We start from the raw sequence: 14,746 nt of genomic DNA, 5'->3' as shown, positions 1-14,746 counted from the left end.
TCGGTCTCACACGCGTCTTGGTTGCTTCATTATCATTGCGAGGGCTGTACCTCGCGACAGCGCTCCTGCGTTTTCCGTTTTATCTCAGTATGTTCTCAACTCATATTAACTTACCTACTAGCTGTAAAATTTCGGACAAATGTTCATAGTTATGATCACGTGGTGAGATAATTGGGACCCAATCTGTTAGCATGTAGGCTGACGACAAGACAGTGGGCAGAGCCAGAGGGAACACAAATATGGCGGCCGCCGGTCCTCGGGCGCTTGAGCCGCTGTTGCCCGCGCGGCGGGGCGCCGACAGTTAGTTCGGCGTCATTACGCCACGGCGCTGTCGACGCGCGCCTCTGCTACAATGATCAACTCGGCGGCCATGGAGCCCAATATTCGCGCCGTCCTGCATTGACGCCCCGGCCCCTCGCCCGCCGGCCGCGCTGTTCCCCGTCTGTGCCTCGCGGGCGTCTGCCGGCGGCAACTAGCACAGCGCCGGCACAGCGCCGGCACAGCGCTAGTACAGCACTAGCACAGCGCTAGCACAGTCGGTCTCGAGCGGCACGAGGTACTGCCGCGACGCACTCGTCGCTATGCCGGCTTGTTAACATTACAAATACCATCCTTAATTATAATCAGTTTTAGTTCTTTTAAGACTACTATTAATTAAAAAAAATGTTCTAAGAACCTATAATAGTGTGCTTTGACAGTATTCTTACAGTCGTTATCACTTCAATCCTAAACTTATTATTATTATTATTATTATTATTATTATTATTATGTAGCAGTAGGTCATAATTAATATCAAAGTATTCCTTTAAATTATGTGATTTGCTCAAAAACAGATAAAAATTTATAACATTAGTTTTGACAGTGATTGTTGAAACCAAGATGGGGTCTTTCAAATAAGCCGCCTTGGAAGAGATTTGAATATTTTCAGTTGAAGCTCTTCATGAAGTGTTCAAGCAATTGATGCTTTCAGCGCCACGGCACGGTGGATTATGCGAAAGGCATGACAATGAAGGAAAAAGAGAGGCGTCTATGTTTCGGCGTCCCCTGGCGCCGTGACGCCTATTGTGGACGCATTTTAGTGCTAAATCGTCGGGGACGTAATTTATCTACAGTGAATTAAAACAATAGCAGTCGTCCATCACTGTGATTGCTCGTGAGTTCACTTAATATCAAGAGAACATTGAGTAACTGAAGCATGGTCCAAATGACAGCATCGCCTTTAGCCATATTGTATGAGCTGACGAACCTTTGGCCAACTAGCCAAAAGTGACGCTTCAATGTTTTGGGGCCTAAATCAGGTTTGTATTTGCCTGAAACTGTAAGGATTCATTTCTGGCAGTGGTTTTCTACGTGATTACGTAATAATTTCACCACAATAATTAATATTGTTTTATTTATCGGCTAAACACACTAGTAAAAAGCAAGTCACACTCAGAGGTGGCTCTACCTTCTGAGTTTACCACGGCAAAATAAACTATCATTATTTTAACTGTTTCACAGACTTCTCACAGATATTTTTCGGAATTTTCATTTCATGAACATTTGATAAAGCGCGTCCCATCCTAAAGACATCGCTACCATGACCAGCTAATGCCGATGTTAGTTCTAATTTCCGGATGTGTATCTCAGAGCTTGCCAACTTATTTATTTAAATTTAATAAAAAGAACTGCCATATTTGTTTTTCATCAAATTCGTGTAGTAATTATATTTCTTTTTATCCTCATTTCCACATCATTGCTGTTGGCGCCATGAGCATATCAATTTTTCTAATTATGATTTGATTTTTTTCATTTATATGTTCTTTAAATGATTCATGCAATGAGGAATTTTTATCTAATTCAGTTTTTTGGACATACGCCATTGCAGTGCAAAACTGCAATGGCGTATGTCCATAAAACTGCATTAAATTTTTAATTTATTCCAAACTGTTTTCTATTAATAATTTTGGTTTCAAGTGTATGTTTGTATTCATATTATTGGTGTTATATGTCGTATTATTACCTATTTCCAAAGTAAGTCTTTTTGAGTCAACATCTAAGACAGTTATCATACCACATAATATAAGTAAAAATAAAATAAAAATATAAGAAAAACACAACACATAGTTCTATGTATATGTAATTCGATTTATATTTAATATAATATATTATTAAATATTATACACGTGTGTTACTAATGAGCTTCATGGCTATGCTGACAATGCACTGTCCCAATGTTGTCACTATAAGAAACTGGTCTGAGCCTTCCTAAACTATTGCAGCACAGGCCAACTGTTCAGATAAACTAACTCACAAAAAAATCCACCAGATCATCATAACTAATTTCCCACGGAACTAATTTTACAAAACTTTAAATGTTTGAATTCAAATCTACAGACATTAATGTTCAAACCACGGCCAAACACCTTTTACACTAGTATTTCAAAGACAGCTTCTCATTAGTAATACAACCCCTATAAGCCCTAACAATTGTTAGCTTCATAACTGTGGGTTGGGGGTGACAGTCAGCCACCTGGTGGGGTCTGGGCCATGCTATAGTCCGGCACTCGGCTCTCTGGTCCGGTATAGCTGTGATGATAGTCCGGTACAGCTTCGCTGCTGTGGGACTGCATCATTGAGAAGATTCTCAGAGCTTGAATTTGAGCTTAGAATTTCGTCAAATTTCAGCTTATTACAGACGGAAACACTATGTGTGCCGGGAGGGGGGTGGAACTTCCGAAAAATCGCTTCAGTGTTCTGCTCTGAACACCGGCGCCGCAGAAGAGGAGTGGGGAGTTCGATCGCCGCGCGCTGAGGTGGTCCAGGGTACAGTCCGGGTCGTATTCCACCACGGGGAAACGTGGCGGACGATGCTGTGTGCCGGTGGGTTTTCTCCGAGTCCTCCTGTTTCTCCTCAGCCCATTCATCCTGCCAACGTTCCACTACTGACCCCACTGTGGACGAGATATTGAGCTCAATTCAATATTTGATTATTGTATCAATTATATGGTTTTTCATTACACTTGATACCTTTATTTTCATAAATTTCACGTTTAAAAAAAATTATCGCAGAAAAACATTTAGAAAATTCTTAATGCGTAGCCTATGTTAGTAAAATTTATATAAATTATTGAAATGATGTAAAGACATTTACAAACTTCTTCCTTTAGCAATGAAATGTTCTTCCATTTTAATAAGTTATGTTATTTTAAGCCTACAGAGACTAAAAGGTGCGAACTTTTACAGTTACAGAAAGCTATGGCGAATAAAGGTTCTCCTGAACTGAGGGAGCTACAGGAAACATGAACATATCCCACTTCGTCGTTATCACATGCATACTATGCTTATTGCTTAATTTCCAGACATTGTAGCTATTTAGGAACTATTTATATACATGTTTTATAAATACATCTCTGTGGTAGATAATGTTTCGTCTCCAATTATGCCATCACATATTTTCTAAGTGCTATCTATTATAGTAGCAAGAAGCAACACAGTGTAGCTATGATAACTTGTGTAGCATAGGCATAAATATCAGGTAACTGAATTTTTGACCAAACGACGAATGCAAAAAAGAAAAGGTTGTGATAGTCTCTGTGAACACATTTAAAACCAAAGCAATATTATAAAAATTGAACTTTTTAATTTTGGAATTCCATCCCGCACTTCCGAAAACATCGTGACCGGAAGAAGCCGGAGTGCTCGCGAGGCCGGGCGCATGTTTCCCGGCCAGGTAGTACACCCGGCCCACGGCGCAGCTGTGTGTACGGCTCTTTTGTCGAACATCGACGCGGAGCACGCTCTTGCGCCGACTTCTCAATTATGAAGTCGTGAAGGTTCATTGCTTCTGCGCGCCGGCGGGAATATTGCACGGGGGGGGGGGGGGGGGTGGGAGGTTTCTTTGAAAGGGACCCGCAGCAGCTGTGCGGAATGTGAAAGCAGTGAAAGCACATATATGGAGGAGAAGAAGAAGGGGAAGGGGAATGGGCGTCACGCATGGCGGCCATCGCACAAAGATGGCGGCGACAAACCTGTTATTAATTATGGTAAGTGTGCGCGCTGAATGGTCTCGACGCCGCCCTAAGTAATTCCTGGCGAAATAAGTGACGCGGCGGGACATTTATCAAGGGCTGAAAGCGGAGCGACCCTCCCAGCACCTTTGTGGGACTGCCCCCTCCTTACGGCGATGTTTCCTTCGCGCGCTTTGTCCGCGGCCCAACAGGGAATAAAATACAAATTTATGGCGGGCGACGGCCGAGTCGTTTCCGAGCCGAGCAAACACTTTTTATTATCGCCTCCGTTATTTGCCTTTTTTGAGTTGAGCTTAGCTTTGTTCTCCGCGCCCCGCGCTTAAAAACGCTAACGAGTATCGCAGGGGCTTTTGTCGCGGCGGTTGTTGTTGGGTCGCGAAGAGAAAAGTAAATCACGGATAACTCTCCGTGGCCTGAAGGAAGCCGAGTGTTGCTGTGATATTAGACGGCAGTTATCCCGGCATGTCGCGAGCAGGTAGCCTCCCCGCTGTGATCTGTGCTGCTTGTTAGCGCCTGTACACACGAGCCTCCTAGTGTCTCGCTACCACACCAGCCCGCTTTCTAGCGTTTAAAATATTGTGTTGTATAACATCGTTAATTTTTTGGAATTATACTATTTTTTGATTTTTCTTATACCATAAAATAGTGTAGGTATTTTGGCAGTATTATCTCAGTTCAATGATAAAACAACTATTATTTCACGGTAAAAACTATTTTTAGCAGTCGGTTACTATTCATAACAAGGCATTCCGTATAAATTATAATTTGCTCAAAAACATCTTGAACGTTTTGCATTAAAACTAATTCAGAATTCGGGACAAAATCTGTTGAAACCAAGATGGCGTCCTACGTCTCCTTAGGAGTGATAATTGAATATTATAATTGATACTTTAGAAGAAATAGGCTACGACAAGAAAAAGTATTGCCAAAAATCCTCATTCCAATCTGTCTTTAAAAAAGTTTCAGATGCAATTAAAAATGTTTCGTTATAAGTTATAAAATATGTTTGCAGTCAGGTGTGTTGTCGCTAGGCTCGCCTGTGTTGGCATAGAGCTGTCGGTGTTGGTCTCCGGCGACCAATGGACTGAGGGCTTGCTCGCGGCGAGACCTGATTGGCTCGCTGCCCGCGAGGCCATGCTGAGGCCAGTTACAACAGTGGCTCGTTCTTTCGTCCGGCCAAGCGGCAGAGCTTTACATCGATGTTGTTCGCTGTTTATGTCGTGTTCCTGTACGCCTTGTGTTAGCATATCCTCGGGAAAATTCCGTCGTGATTGAATTGTTTGGACGAGAGTTTTTAACAACCGCAATGTTACTATGATAAACCGGAACGATAAAATACAAACTTTTCAGACGCGTATTCTAGTGACAATTGACTGGCGCAACTATGTAAACTAAGTATACCCTCAGTCCATCTGCCATCAGTCAAAAACTGGGTTTGCCAATTTTTTTTCGGACGGACGGACGGACGAAATGTTTCGGGCCCTCTGATTGGATGCAGGTGACGTGACTGGCCGGGTGACGGCCTCCTGGGCCCTGTAGTTGCCGGCAGCGCCTAGGAGCCTCGGACCGCCTTCAGCCAATCAAAGAGCTCGGTCCGAGACTGGGACACTCCCGATGGAGCATGGATTGGCGAAGTGAAGACAAGCAAGCAGAAACGTTGCCAGGTAAAGACCGCGCACATTCTATTAACAAAATGGTGGTCACAAGATGCACTCAATTTTCCATATAGGCAAAAAAAAAAGGTAATTTCAATATGACACAATAGCTGTACCCCCCCCCCCTCCTTTTCACTCTTACTTCCGCTGCCCCGTGAAGGGAAGAGGAGAGGCGAGAACCGGAAGACGCCATCTTAGTTTCAGTAGATTTATGCCATGGCCTTTCTCAATATTTTAATAATATTTTCGTCCAGTTATAGCATAATTAATAAATTTAATGAAATTTCTTACTGGTTGATACTATTATGTATGTTTTCCCTGTGAAGCAGTCGGCGTTTAGTAGGTAATGAATAATTTTTAATAATGGCTACTACTGTAGCAATACAGTCAATGGAAAATATGTTATAGAGTCATAACATTTATTAGCGTCTGCTCTCTGCCAAAATTAAACCAAAAGTCAAGCAAAAAACAACACACGTGTGCATTGCCGCCACGCGCGACATGTTCGGAGCTCCGCAGACAGAAGCAGAAGTGGTGTGTACAAGAAAGTGCGCAGATATGCACGCCACAGCGTCGAGCCACCGCGGGGGACGGCAGCAGTCTCGCCCGGGGACCGGCAGACCCTAGTGCGGACCTACCGCAGCGACCCAGGGGACCCTGGCGGCCACAATGGACCCGGCTCGCTGTCAGAGCAGACAGACACTCCTCAAGGTCACTCGCTCTGACGAGTCGAGGTTCCCACGGCACCCAGCTGTCCCACATTCCTCGCAGGGCGACAGCGTGTGCGGTCAATATACAGAGAATAGGCTATATGAATACCTATACAGACACTTATATTCATGGTGAGCCTCATGACAATTACTGACGCCTCTTCATTAAAATCAGTGGCCTGTACCTAAAAAATAGCTCAGTCTCTTGCATCTTCATATTCGCGCGAAAGCATCTCTTCCTACATTCATAAATGTACCTATTAACAAATGAATACCATGAACGAAAAAAATTTTCAACCCAGCAAGAATAAAGTTTTCTTCCTTTTAAACAAATGTAGTCTTTTTATAATGGATAATATAGCCTGATACAAAAAATACTAATATGGTTTCCAGAGACGCACAAATTAAATTTCATTACCCCAACAAAGTTAAGAACCTGGCGCAACAGTGTTTCTCCTGAGCTCACTGGCCGGGAAGACGTCTGCACTACAGTAAAAACAAAAACTGTAACGTTAATAAATGAAATTTGGAAACCAGAATATCTCAGCACAAGTTTTGTAAAAGTACAAAGAAAGTAAATTCTACAACATATTTATGGAGAGATTCAAAGAATAAGCGGCAGTTCTAATAAGGTGTTTGTTTGGTCTCAATGTCCGGTTTTAGTGAAATGGCTCAAACAATAGATGTTATTCGGAATCAACTGTTAAGCTCATCCCTACAAAATAATATAGTAGTAGTCCAACTAAAATATTTGTCCCTAGTTTGTAAGATCTGCAGGCAATGACTTTTAATGGTATAATATATGGATTACAATTTTGCAATAAATACTTTGTAATGTCTATGTCACTAAAAATAGCTTGCAATGTTGCAAGATGGTCGCTCCCTGGAGCGACACTCTTGTTAAAGGACGATTGAGCTACTTGTTACTACCAATTATTTAATTTCCAAAGTCTTAACATTTTATATCTGTTCAGTAAATACATATATTAGTAGAATTGTAATCAATGTTCCGGGGATAGTACCTCACTTGGTAACTACACGTACTAAGTCCATTGGACAACAATTAAGTACAATACATTTGTCTCGATCGTATTTAATATCAAGTGCCGTCTATCGGCTGTAAGTCCAGAGTCCATTGTCCAAAGTATGAGTGTTTAAAGAAGTTTTGCATTATTGCAAAACTTGTTTTTCCAACATTTCTGTTATTTTCTTGTACAACGCATGGGTGCCTGATCTAAATTGGCGACTAAAGCGTGTTTCATCAGTTTGCAGTGTGCATTCTCTCTCTTTTCAATGCAAGATTTCCGCCAGTTCTTGTTTTGATGTCCTCTGTTGCCAGATATTTCTCATAGAGGACAAACGTTGTAGACACACTTTTAAAATATTGCATAAACAAACAAGATTAACTTCATTGAAAGAAATTTGAAGCACCGTAGGTTTTGTTCCCCCTTAATTTTTATGATGTTTTAAAAAGTTAAAAAAAAAATGAAAGCTAATTTCTTTGTTATATTATTGGTACCATGTGTATTAAACAGATACATTGTTCATACTGGGTACACCGCCTGCCATCTGTCGGACCGACGTGACAACAACGCCAGGTTTTCACGCAGCATTCTTGTAGCTATCCGGTGTTAGTCTCTAATGTATTTGATGATACCACTCACACTATTAGCCATCAGAACTGTGACACTTGCGTTTGTTTACAGATGTCTAGGGACATGTATGCTGAATGCTCATCAGAATGCAATGAGGTATGCCTGCGGCCAACGCTTCTGGCAATTGGCAGCCGTCTGCAAGAGAAGTCATTGCTGTATTTGTCCGGGCCAATCAGGACTCGTGACTGATGTGCACCTAAAATAACATCAACCAATCACGAAACACAGACGATGCTACAGTGTTTTGACTCACAGTCTAGAAATGTTTACGCGAAAGCATAAGCATTCATTCTAATTACTGAATGTTAGGTGTGTCCTTAATGAAACTCTGACACTGACTGACTGACAGCTTAAACCGGTGGTCTTGAGGCATGCATAGGAGTTCCTTACATAACATAGGTGAGAGCTCCTCCTCTAAGGGGGTTCGCCCCTGGGTCGTGCTCCGCCATCTTGCTGGCCAGTACGGCCGGATCCCGCGCGGAGCGTGGCTGCTCCGCCTCTGTGTGCGAGCTGTTCTGTGCTCGAAGCGCAGCTCTATCGAGCACTCTAGGAGCAGTCAACCCGCCGGATAGTGATACTGCCCACAGAGCTGTTCGCTAGTAGACATTGTATTTTGTCATCACTATACGTATTAGATCACTTTGTAGACCATACAAAATTATTTGTTGTCCTCACAAAATATTTGTTATGTTGAATAGTTACGAAAAATTCTATTTTTTGGAATGCACGAAGTTTTCTTTGATAGGTAATTCATGTGCTGCATAACAGGAAAAAATAATTCTAAATTGCTGGGTAGAGGCAAAAAAGGAAGCCCTATTCGCCAGTTTTCGCCATAAAGCGATAAAGGCGTCGCCCCATTTGCTAACAATATTAAAAATCCGGTAATGTTCCTTACGGGAGATTTCGCATGAGTGCACCCCATAGGTTTCCGCACATTAACTCCAAAAATTAAAGAAAAGGGGGGCTGGGACTGGAACAGTTAGATCTCCCCGCGGGCAATGCAAGCCAGCCGCCGCTGTGTCTCCTCGCCGCCTTGGAACTTTTTTAAATCTCCATACATTTTTTTTCACACCTCCGACGTCCAAGAGAACCTTAACGACGGCGCGACGCTCGTTTATCGCGGGCCGGGGGGGGGGGGGGGTGAAGTCGGGTAACTGTCGGCGCATTACCGTAACTCAGCCGTCTATTACGTAGCCATTCCGTGTACAGCGAGGCCCGTGTATCCCCTCCCCACGGAGCCGTGCCACGACTAGACGGACTCTTTATCTGGCGTGATCCCCCCCCCCTGGTGCGAGCCTCGTCAACGATACCGCCCCTCGGGTCGTTAACTCCGCCTCCGCGAATATAAGCCGGAATTTAAGGCCGCTTAGCGCGGCGATTTAATTTTCGTCAACGACCCAATAATTGCGCGCGGCGGGCGCTGCGAGGATTACGCCCGGCGGGGTGGGGAGACGCCGGTAAGTAGAGGAGCAGAGGCAGTTCTGGCGCGCCGCCCGTGGAGCATCAAGACGCCCTCCTTTATTACACGCAGCGGTCGTTATTAAATGAAAAGGAATCGCTTGGCGGGTAATCGGGGGATTGTTCCGCGGCTCGTAAGAGGCGGGAAGGATGGAGGGGGCAGTCTTCCTGCGAGCGACGTAGACGCCGCTGCGCACGAGCCTTGGTTCTGTCACTCGCCACGTCGTGTTGACGACGCTCTCAGCTATGACGGCTGAGTCATGACCGCCGAGCTATGACGGCTGAGTTATGACGGCCGAGCTATGACGACCGAGCTATGACGACCGAGCTATGACGGCTGAGCTATGACGGCCGAGCTATGACGGCCGAGTCGTGACGGCCGAGCTATGACGGCCGAGCTATGACGGCCGAGTCGTGACGGCCGAGCTATGATGGCCGAGCTATGACGGCCGAGCTATGACGACCGAGCTATGACGGCCGAGCTATGACGACCGAGCTATGATGGCCGAGCTATGACGGCCGAGCTATGACGGCCGAGTTGTGAAGGCCGAGCTATGACGGCCGAGCTATGACGGTCGCGTGGAAATGCGAGCTCGGTTCCCATCGTCACAACTCTCCCGTCGCCGCTACGGCTCGTGCCTGACAAGGCTCGGCATTCGATAACATGCAGTTTTGTTGGCAGTTTGTGTAACTGCCAATAGATTACCTGCCAAACAGACCCTTTTGTACATTTTCCATAAACATGTTAAATAATTATAAATCATTAACAATTTTTTTTTTGTTTTAATTTGTAGCCTATACCGGTTTTCAATGCAATGTGAGTTTTGCAAACTCTTTTATTTTCACTCCATCACACCCGTCACATATCGGGCTCAATAATCATAAATACCAAATCATTTAGCCTACCAAAGTAGATGATAATTATTGAATAATATATAATAGGACTAATAGCTAAATGTATTGAAAAACATTACACTAAAAATTTAGCTTTTTATATGGTGGTATTGTGAAATGTGTTGCCCTTATTTTCTGTTACGTTTTCAACCTTTAATAGTTACTTATGACAATAATATTATTCAAATAAAACAGAAGCCCAAATGTTCTGACTGTAGACTTCTTTTACAAAGCACGCGTACATCAGCAAGTATTATTTTGCACATATTAGTTTTGTTTAATATCAACAATGTATGCACGAATTGTGTGAAAATAACCTGACAAAACAGGGTGCCATGTAAGGGAGTGTCTAGCATGTGAACCACTGTATCGAAAAATCATAAATAATAATTTAAAGATTGTAATCTGTATATAAAAGTGGAATGCCACTCGAAGACTCGCTCATCACGAATTGCACGGAACTGTAAGACCTGCAGCTGGGAATTGGGCACGTGGACTCCCGCTAAGGGAGTCAGCTCCCCGGGGTGTAGCCGGGTGCTGCAGCCAGTAATGAACAAGGCCGACCGACCCATGGTGTTCCTGCTCGGTGAACATGTCCTTCTCAGACACTCTCCACCACCCTGGTGGTGCCTTCCTCCCCCCCCCACCCCCCCCCCCCCACCCAGCGACCCAACCCCGCGTTAATTATTGGCAATTACTGGGGCCGCGCATAATTAATAGGCTCGCCCCGGCCCCGCCCGCAGGCAATTAGCGGTAATATGCGAGGAAATCGGTCCAGCGCGCCCGGAAGCGGATGGCTGGTGACCAATGGCTGGCCGTGCGGCGGTGACGTCACCCCCCCCCCCCTCCCCTTCAGTGTGGAGGGCTCGACATTACAGCATCCACTGCGCTCTTGGAAGTTACAGCAAACTGAATACCTATTTGTAGACTCTCCGGAATTCTGCGTTCTTGCGTAAACAGGTTTGAGAGGCGCATGCAAGTATGAAGATTGTTTTTGCCTCATACTTAGGTTACTACATTTACGATGATATCCATGTCGTCATGAAGATCCTCTAGATAAATTATTACTAACGCTCTTCGTTAGTTGATAGCCATTGCACTTGGTAGTTTTGTTTCATTGTTTTCGTATTTAATGTTTTTTTTTTTTCCGAACAGCGGAAAAGGGTAAAACGATTTTTTTCCTAATGTTTTTTTTTTACGTGATAACGCCGGCTGCACGCACGAAAAATCATGACTCATTGTCACGTTCCGCCTGAGCCTGGCGTGCAAGCTCCGGCCAACCACCGTGCGAGAAAACTTCTATAATATCAAACAGGTTAAGGCGGGCTTTTTAAAAGCAGAAGTTTAAAAAAATGATTTATTTGTCCAATTTCGTCAGTTCAAATTAACAATTTATTGACATTGATTTGATTTCAGTTTATTTCTCTATCTAATTGTTCGTGATTATGTTTAAACAAATTATTTAAATTAAATTTACAAAAACTGTAAATAATATTAGAATATTAAAAAGTAATCAATTTTCTATCAATGTTTTCTTATGACATCACGTAAAATTATCGTCCGTAAACCGACTTTACAGACAACCCCCCCCCTTTTTTTTTTTTAGATATTGTAAGTTGTATAGTTACGTGCAGGGAGCACCATATAGTCATAGGGTGGCAGCTTTATGTCCCCTAGAGACGCGTTACCGACGAGAATACTGTCCGCTGGTTCGGTGCCTGGCGCGTAGAGGCGAAGAGACGTGTATTGTGGCAGTCAGTGTCGCCCTAAGTGCCACCGCACCTCAAGATCGGGAGGAAAACATCCCGGCATCTTGGATTTTAAAAACTATTATTTGCAGCTCGCAGTGCATTGTTATCATCATTATTAGTTTCTTTGTGCCTCGAAAAACTGTACGAACATGTAGTTTTGGGCATTGTTGAAGTCACAGCATGCGGGGAAAGGAGGGGGGGGGGGGGGTTGAGCCAGTGGACAGTCGGTGTTGGACTGCAGTGTGCTAGTGTCTGCGGTTGTGACGCCAGTAGTCCTTAAATAGCGATGTTTCCTCCTTAAATGTTTGTTATTAAAAGAAGAAATGTTATTATAAGTTAATAATTCCTTGATTTTGCATGCGTTAAAAAAATTATTTGTTTACATGTTATTTTTTTTTTTCGAAGTTGAAGATTGAGATTAAGGGTGAGAATATAGTGATCTGTTCATTTGTTAGTAGATACTTTTTCAATAAGGAATATGAAATATACTGTTAAAAACCACTACGAACCAGCAAACTATCGCTGGGAAATTTTTGAAACCGCTCAAAATGTATTAAAATATGAGAATTTTCTACAGTTTACCAGTGAAATTCCACTATCTTCCAGTATAGTTTTAACATTTTCGTGTTTAGAGCGCAGTAAAGCCACTGAAATACTGACAGTTTGCCTATTCTTAAACGCAACTGAGTCAGTCTGAAAAACAGCTTAACAACATGTTTGGATTATAATATTATAACTGAGACAAGTGATGTAGTATTTTCATATTTGTATCGCATTATCCTATTGTTTTAAATCAATTATTTGCATTGAATAAATAAGTTTTCGATACGACTGTTTCATTTTATTTGTGGAATCAAAAGTACATTGCTTTCAACAGCCATGAAAAGGGCTCCAACATACTATTACCTCCCTGGCATACTGTCAAACTTTCGCTTCCATCAATTTTCATTAAATTTTGATAATTAATTTTAAAGGGTTATGACGACACCAAAAACGTAGCTATAGTGATATAGTGTAGTCATGCTTGTTTACAAAATTTAAGTGACTTTAATTCCCGTCAAATACTTTGTACATCGTCTAGGACTAATTCTAAAATATGTTGGATATGTGACGGAATCAGCCAATAAGAACCGTTTTTAGCGAAAATTGATCTTCAAACTGGTGAAGTACGCATGTGATATTAAAGAATTTTTAGAGATGAAATAAAAACTAAAAGTTAATCTAAATATAAATGTTGTCCATATACTTAATAAATCATCTGTAAAAAAACACCATGTATCTATAACATTTCAAGATAGCAGAACATAATTTTCGCCACGCAATGAGTTGGAATTAATGTGATTTAAATTAAAAGATGGTTTTTAAAGTTAAGAAATGCACTAAAATCATAACACTAAATTTTCATTACAAATCAGTGATTCGTTATTTCAAATTTACAATAATATTTAAGTAAAAAAATTTGAGCTAAGTTTGATAGTCTGCGTGATTTAAAACATGCTTGAAGTTATCCCTCTAACTTCATTTGACGGATAAATAGAAAGCTATATGTTTCGTCCAATGAGCCGCGAGACACAGCTGCGCAGTGGACAGCGAGACAGGCGCGCTGTGAGCGGGGACTTAGCGCCGTGCGGGCGCGTGGCCCGGACTTAGCGCCCGGAGCACGGCGCTAAGTGGACGCCGCGGGACGCGTGTCGCGACGCTAAGTCCCCGCTCACGAGACTGCTCCACTTCTCGCCGGCTGCCAGTCCACAGGTCCTCGGCAGTTCCCGGACGTCTTCGTGATTTCCCGCGGTACTTAGGGTCAAGTAAGAGCCTTAGGGATAAATGTTATAAACATTATAAAAGCAAAACAAAATACGAAAATAATACATTTAGTTTTAGTGCATTATATTACGTCTAGCAAAGTGAGTGGCCAGTGCTAACACTCACCAGAGTGGCCTGTGAGCCACTCTGGTGAGTGGCTAGGCTAGTTATTATTCAGCAATGAATAAAAATATGAAAGCGAACAACAAGTCCAAGTTTCCAACCCTCTGCATGATGGTGTCTGTCCAACTCTTCAGCCATACCATACTCTATCCTGCATACTCCTACACTTAATGCATGCCCTTGCATCCCGCCTGTTCGTGCCCAGGGTTTTCCCTGTGGCTATGCTTGTTTTACCAGGACCCAACTAAATATATCTAGATTTAAACTAGTTTAAAGATAGGGGGTTAGTCATGGCTTCACTCGCTGCCTTGGCTGGCCAATCCCCGCACAAAGCACACGATGGACGCAACCCTTTCCCTGCATGGTTAATCTCAGCTCGACCAGGCGTGCAGGCTTTGGCCTGAGACGCACCCAGGTCCCTCCCTAACAAGACCTCTTATTTTTAGTTAGGTTAGGAATAAAAAGAAAAAGAAACACTACTTAGTGCGAACACGAGCTTGCAAGCGTCAGGTGTGACAGTGGCGAAGATGTTCACTTAACGGAACGCAGTCCGCGGCGTGTGACTTGCCTCGAAGCGCAACTGAGGTTTCAGTTGTACGGCTCGGCTCACACGCCATGTTGAGATTCTTTTATTTAAGGACTATTTATAACATTTCTAATGTTAACTCTGTAACTCCCTCGCATTGT

The sequence above is a fragment of the Bacillus rossius genome, chromosome 14 (assembly GCF_032445375.1).
Source record: "Bacillus rossius redtenbacheri isolate Brsri chromosome 14, Brsri_v3, whole genome shotgun sequence".
Classification (NCBI taxonomy): Eukaryota; Metazoa; Arthropoda; class Insecta; order Phasmatodea; family Bacillidae; genus Bacillus; species Bacillus rossius.
Note: the sequence above shows the minus strand (reverse complement) of the source record.